Below are 6,000 nucleotides of genomic sequence, written 5' to 3'. Positions count from 1 at the left end.
TCTGTCGTGCGTCTTGGTTTCTTTGAATTCGGATTCGGCACCTTCTTCTGGCCAACTGTCGTTCTGACGGGAATAATCTTGCGAGATTGTCTGGGTAGGTACCCTACTCCTGGTCTTCTTTGGTGGTTCAAATCGGTGGCCTTGATTATGTTCCTTCCTACTTCCTTCGTCATGGCTTCCACCCGGCCCAAGTCTTTCGAAAGCGGATTTCCTTTGATTTTGATCTTCTTGCCTGTGGGTTGTTGATCTGGCGGGTAGTCTTGATCGAGCTCTCTCTTCATGCATTTTCGGGATCGTCGGTCGGAGCAAGTCCTGGAGCTGTTCATACTTCTCACTGGGATGTGAAGTTTTTCCGAGTTCTTCTAATGCTTCTCGAATCTTATCGTAAGGTGTATTCGCCGTGCATCTCCCCTCGACTTCTCGTTGCGATTTTCTTTTGTCGTACTCCGCCAATTCTGACTCGTATCTGATCCAAGCTTCCCTACGCTGCCTAGCACGGTGTTGACGCCCTTGCTTCAACTTGTTTTTTCTTTCTCTAGCTTGTTTCTGACTATCTATTTCTCCGTCGTAGCCTTGGGCAAAAGGTGATATGTTGGATTCTGATTCATCTGATGATTTGACATCGGGTACTTCTGGGGGATTTAATGGTGACCGCGGTCGTCGAACCATGAGCACTTCTCGCGCATGAGCCGTTCTGTTATTGGCGTTAGTTTTCATGCTGTCGGAGTTGTTAATAACTTTAGTGGATGCCTCGGTGTCGTAGATCGAGTCTCCTTCTTGGTAGGGTAGAATTGCTGTCGTCGTCGTGCCGACTAGTTGGGTACCGCTGTCCTCAGGAACAGAACCTGGCCAGTGGATGATGCAGTCTTGGGATGTTATTGTTAGCACGAGACCCTCCTGAGCTCCTGTCAGTGGTATCCCGCATCTTGGATTGAAAGATCTTTCGAACTGTCCCTGATAGGATTTTGCCATGTTGTCGAGCCCAAATGGAAAAGAACTCGACTTCTTGGAAGAACTCTGAGGGTAATCCGAGTTGTTTTGGGTTGTGCTCTGGAATCTTGCCAAAAAAGAACTCGGTTTTTTGAAAGTACTCGGATAAAACTCCGCCTTGATGTTTGAATTCGAATCGGATATGAGTGGCTGTGAGATCTGATTTGAATCGGATACTGTGAGTTGTGCGAATCTTCTGGTGAGCTGATCCGTTGTAGTTGGTGAAATATGAAATTCTTTATGACGATCTGGATCTTTGAGGAGATGGCCCTGAAGCTTGCCGTTGTTGTCCGCCTCGCAGATCCACGAGCCGAAGATGAAAGTTGATCCCGTCGGGAAGATTATGTTGTCGAGGTCCATCGAGTTCTCGGATGCAAAATCGCCGAAGGCCCCTACCTGGCGCGCCAGCTGTCGATGTTTCACCACCAATAGCCTGCCACGGGGGTACCCGGGGCAGTATGTTCAGGCTTCGGCGTATGCCGAACTCGATGGTTAACGCAAGACACAGTCGATTTATCCTGGTTCAGGCCCTCGATCGTAGATCGAGTAATAACCTTACGTCCAGTCGGCGTTAGCCTTTGCGTTGGATTGATTATCCAGTGTTGTGTTGTACAATTGTTGTTTTGTCTCAGGAGTCCTGCCCTCCTTTATATAGTCAGGAGGCCAGAGTCCTAGTCCGTTTACAATGAGATTTCCTAGTAGGATTACTTAATAGCTATACTACTAAGATTACATGGGGAGAATCCTAGTTGGACTAGATCTTCTCTCTCCCTTGCGGGGTATCCTGTGGGTCCCGCATCGACACATACTCCATGGCACCGAGTTCCGTATGTTTCATATATTTAGATGTATGATTCATATATTTTCATCTGCATGTACTACTGCACAAATTCTTTTGCGCAGCGTTTGGTAAAGTGTCTCGGAGGCGAGCAGCCATTTCGACAGCCTCAGTTAATGCCTGAATTAACCGAAACGGTCATTTTTTATTAACCGAAGCGGTGAAAAATAACCATCTAAACCCTCCTAAAATCAATTAACCGAGGCGGGCAATTTAATATAACCGCCTCGGTTAATGCCTATTAACCGAGGCAGGCATCATAACGTAACCGCCTCGGTAAATCATTAACCGAGGCGGTTATTTTATAAGACCCGCCTCTTAAAATATGGCCTAGCCCGCTACTATTTCGAAGCCCAATACCAGTGTCGAGTATATAAACACAATGAAACCCTAACCTCACTCCCAACCCACTCTCTCGCCACCCACTTTCTCCCAGGGCACCGCAGACGCAAGGACGAGCGGGGGCCATGGTGGCGCGCAGCGGGGCGGCGCGACGGCATGGGGCCATAGGGGCGCGCGTCGGCACGCGGTGGCGCGAGGCGCAAGGTGGCGTATAGAGGCATGGCGAGACCTCATTGGCACGCGGCGGCGCGCGAGGTCCGAGGCTTTATGATGGGGTTGCAGCAGCACGAGTTCGAGGTAGGTCAGCTCTCCCTATCTCCCTCTCTTTTCCTCTCTTCATCTCCCTCACTCTCTCCCTCGCCGGTGCTCAGATCCATGGTGGCGGCGGGTAGATCCACGGCGGCTTCGCGCGGAAGAGCCTCCCGGCGACGGGTGCCTGCAGCAGCGGCGCCTCAGCTCTCTCTCCCTCCCCTAGATCCGGTGGCCGCTACCCCGGTGCCAAATCCAGGAGGCTACGAGGCCAGCGAGGACGGCGGCGCCGTCGGGCGCGGAGCGGCGGTAGAGGTGGATTGGGCTTGGCGGGCCCGTCGATGGGCTTAGTGGGCTCGTCGACGGGCTTTTTCTTTTTTCTGATTTATTTATCGAGGCGGGCAAGCAAACGCCTCCGTTAATGATCGATTAACCGTGACCTTTGCTCGGAGCCGTTTGGCTTGCCCAGCTCGAAAAATCGTTTTTGCCCGCCTCGAAAAAGATTCCTGCAGTAGTGATGTTGCATGTATTTCATCCGGATGTTGTATGTGTTTCATCTGGATGTTGCATTTGTTGCAATAGCTATACACATATGTTGCAAGTGTAGGTTTCAAATTTTCATCTGTTTTAGACATACATTGCAAGTATTTTATTTGAATGTTGCATATGTTTCAGTGGCTATGTTGCAAGCTCCTATTCAAAATGTTTCATCTGTTTCTGACGTATGTTGCAAGTGTTTTATCTGGATGTTGCATATGTTGCAGTTATTATACACATATGTTGCAAGCGTGTGTTGCAAATGTTTCGCATGTTTCAGAGAAGTACTTCATGCTGCAACATTAGCAGACGCAGGAAGCGGGCGCATGCGGAGGTGGTCCCCACGGACACAGCGGTCCCCAGTGCGCGACAAGCGAAGTGGGCGTGGGTAGTCCCCACCTGCACGCGCCTCAGCAGGCACGAGGCACACAACTGCATGCGTAGACGCACCAGCATGCGGGGGTGGGTGTGCAGGTGCAGCAAATGCATGCGGGAGCGGATGTGCATGCGTAGCAGTTGCATGTGAGGGCGGATGTGCAGGCGTAGCAGTTGCATGCGGGGGCGAACGTGCATGCAGGGCAGGCTTAGCAGCATGCGTGACAGGCGGGACGTGCACAACAAGCGGGGCGGACGCGGACATTCGGATGGGGGCTAGCGTCCGGATGTCCGGGCGCTAGCCACACCGTTTACAAATTAGCAGTTCCGGGCTCCCTTGAAAATGCAGGTGCTTTTATGTCTTCAATTGTGTAGGCTTGCTAGAGTTCAGATTTGATCTGAACACAAGCTGTTTGCTTCAGTTGGCCTTGATTCGCTTTCTGGTTCTGGGCTCTGTTGCAACACACTGATGACAGTCAAGAGCAATGGAGTTATCTGTCCCTTGAATGGCCGTATATTTGCTTCTGGTGAATTAGCATTTAGCAATAGGTTGCGCATTGGTCAATAACATTGAACCACTTTTTGTTGCTAGTATATGCTGAGGTTACCGAAGTATACAAAGTAAATGGACATAAAAATTTCCATACTGAAAATTTTCTTTCTTCACGACTTGCGGTGAACTTTTTGTTAAGGAATTGCAGGTGAACTGATAGTCTTACCATGCTGTGTAACATTCTGTTGACCCGAAGACAGGTTGCCCTGGTGCCAACAAGTCCCTGAGACTCCCCAAGTAGATCTCAAGCATGGTTATGGAGAAGGACGACGATATCGCGCGACCTGTCGCGCTCTCTCTTCCTCCGCCTTCCTCCTCTCCGGGGCCGTGCATCCCCCACACCCGTCTCCTCCGCCGGCCGCGCTGCCCACAACCCGCCGCCGCCCAACGACCCCGCCCTCCCCTAACCCAAAGCATCGAGTTCGCCATCCTCATCCTCGTCCTCGCCCTGCCCCCGCCCCTGCCCCACCACCGGCGGCCGGCAGCGAGACGCCTCGACGTGCCACCCACAACCCGCCACTACCCCTCGAACCCGCCCACCCTAATCACACGACCTCGCCGCCGAACAACGCCGCAACGCCCCCGCCGCCAACCCTGCCCATCCGGTTGTCCCCCGCCGCCCCACCACACTGCCCTCAACCTGCCATCCCCGCCGTGTCACGGCCGCCTCCCCACGAACCTCCTTCTAGAGCCGCTGGTGATGCCCAACCCTAACTCCGGCGAGCCCCCTCCTCTTCCTCTCCGGCGGGGCGTGCGGGCTCCAACGAGCCCCCCACCCCTCTTCTTCCCCTCCGGCACGGCGCGGGTGCAGGCGTGGGCATGGGCGCGTGGGCCGGCCCGTGTCGCACGCTCGGTGTCCAGCGTGACTGGTCGCATAATAGAATTTTCGTATGGAGAAAGCAGAAAGTCTGCGGATGAACCATCTTCTGAAGCATAAGAAAACAGTTCTTATTGGCACAATACCGGGCTTAGTGTCAGGTCCTTCCTACAATCAATCAATTATACAGATTTATCAGAACAGACTTGCCATAAATAATTGAGCTCAAATCTGTTCAGGACAAGCACCAACACCAACCAACCATTGTGTAGGTTTTTTTTTTTCATAAACCAGTCTGGCCATAAAAGAGAATACAGACTTTTGTTAAGTTTGACCTAATTTATATAAAAGTGTGCCAAGATTATTTGATACACCACAAACTATATTTTCATAATGTGATAATTTGTTGTCAGTTGTCACAAATATTTATACTTTTTTTATAAATTTGATCAAACATAAAAAAAAGTTTGACTTAAAACAACTCTAGAAATTAATTTATTCAGAGACAGAGGAAGTATATACCTTTCCAAGGGGCAAGTTTATGCATGTCCTTAACAAAAGGTCCGCATCATCGATAACTATTAATGACATTACTAATGCTAATTGATCACTAATTATCTATTTGTAACACTTTATCTATTTGCAACGCTATGCAAGTCCATTGTAGCAGTAGCACCTGGACAATAAATAAAATAATATAAAGCCCTGAGATATCAGCACAATTATTTTATATAATTTGTTCTGAACAAATTATTGAATCTAAAATGTATGTCATAGTATATGGGGAAAATTCGGTCGGTTAATATGAAAAAATGAAAAAGAAGAAAGAAACATATATAGGTTAATATATAAAACTCTCTCTTTCAATTAGAACTGGAAAATATCACGCTAAAAGTCATCATGATAAGATTGTCTATAAAATTATGTCAACTAAAACTACATTTAAAAAAGTTACAATAAAAAGTTTTGGTGATAAATTTGTCTATAAAATTTGTGTTAAAAACTGTCTAAAAAGTTACAATAGAAAGTTACTATGATAATATTAGTTTGGTCACGCAAAATGTTACATATAGAACAAATTGTGCCTTTCTAAAAATAGAAAATTACGGAATTGATTTTTTTTTAAAAGGAAAGTCACTGGAGTGGGGACTCGTACGGTCAACAATGACTTTGCCCAGGTAAAGTGCAATCAACAATCATGATCCAAACCAGGTCTCCCTTTCTTCTATTCCTGCGCGGCTTCCTATTTCCCGAAATGTAATGCGCGGCGGTGTGCTTTCCTTCCTATTTCCCGAAATG

The sequence above is a fragment of the Miscanthus floridulus genome, chromosome 8 (assembly GCF_019320115.1).
Source record: "Miscanthus floridulus cultivar M001 chromosome 8, ASM1932011v1, whole genome shotgun sequence".
NCBI classification, from domain to species: domain Eukaryota; kingdom Viridiplantae; phylum Streptophyta; class Magnoliopsida; order Poales; family Poaceae; genus Miscanthus; species Miscanthus floridulus.
Note: the sequence above shows the minus strand (reverse complement) of the source record.